Raw genomic sequence first — 1,192 nt, 5'->3', positions numbered from 1 at the left:
TTTTTTTTTTTTTTTTTTTTTTAACAGACAGGCTCTGCAGCCCTCCCCATGGGAGGCCACAAAAAGGGGAAACTAGCAACATTAAATTAGTCTAATTAGACTACAGGTTAATACAGTTACACGTTTTTGGGAGAAGACAGAAAAAAAGACACAGAAAGATCTGTCTCTCTTCCTTCTAGCAGTCAAGGAAACTGTGGAAAACCTTCACATTTTTCAGACACGTTAGGCTGATACAAAAAAAAAAAAATGAAGCGTAGATGCCCAGATCTTGTTCAAAGAATGAATGCTGCTGGGAAGCCCATTTCCATCTGCTAAGTGTCATGGATAATTCTGTCTCAGTATCATATTGTTCCCGGACCTTGCTGGTGCACAAGCTTTTAACGCAGGTCTGTCTGCCAACATCAGTCTTTAAACTAATGGGTGTCTAGTCAGTGTGTCAGACTCTGTTCTAAAGGTTGAAGGGTTTTACTTACTGCCACCCACCCCAGGAAACTTAGAAGTGGGTCACCCATAAGTCTATTAGCACTGCTTCCCAAATCAGCAAAAGGGATCACTTACAAACTAATATGGGGGTCCTTTTTCCCCCACCAAAGCCTGAATAAACTGCCTCTCCAATGCTCAGACTGAAGTGTTGATTTCCTAAGCCTGGTCCCTATTCCATCCTGGAGCCATGTTTGAAATCATCTTCCATTAACAAACAACTCAACAGCAGCATATATTACAAGTGTTCAGGCACCATGCCATGGCTCTACTGAAAGGAAGGAGGTAAATTATAAAATGTGGCTTTTGTTGGTGCAATTATTCTGTAACAGAGACCTTTACAGAATAAGACTGTCTCTACCCTTGGTATATACTGAAACCATGTCAGTACCAAGCCAGCTACAACTGTTCAAAAACACAATCAGCAGGCACAGTTCTACTCTACTTTCTACCCCATCTAAGCAACAAAAGCAGTCAAGCCAATACCTTGATCAAAACATTAATCCAAGGAGCTGGATGAACTCTAACTGTGATGTAAACTGGTTTCACACTGCCACTGTAACAGCTAGGGCTTGTCCACAGCAAAAATGCAGCCTTACCATAACAGTATCAGGGAATAACTAACTCATCTGTCCCTGGGCTGTGAAAGTGTAGGGCCAGGGTTTCCATGGCAGCTAGTCCCAGAAGCACTGGCAGGGCGCGTGGGTGGGTG

General features: G+C 42.9%; 1 protein-coding gene across 4 annotated transcripts in view; it reads right to left on the bottom strand.

The window, feature by feature from the left end:
• Positions 1-1,192, bottom strand: part of MPHOSPH9 (M-phase phosphoprotein 9) — a 53,991-nt gene that overhangs the window by 51,449 nt on the left and 1,350 nt on the right. The gene's annotated exons all lie outside the window — the stretch shown is intronic.

This window comes from Gavialis gangeticus, unplaced genomic scaffold (genome assembly GCF_001723915.1).
Source record: "Gavialis gangeticus isolate Ggan-Ray unplaced genomic scaffold, GavGan_comp1, whole genome shotgun sequence".
Lineage (NCBI taxonomy): Eukaryota > Metazoa > Chordata > Crocodylia > Gavialidae > Gavialis > Gavialis gangeticus.
This window is presented reverse-complemented; position numbering and strand designations above follow the sequence as displayed.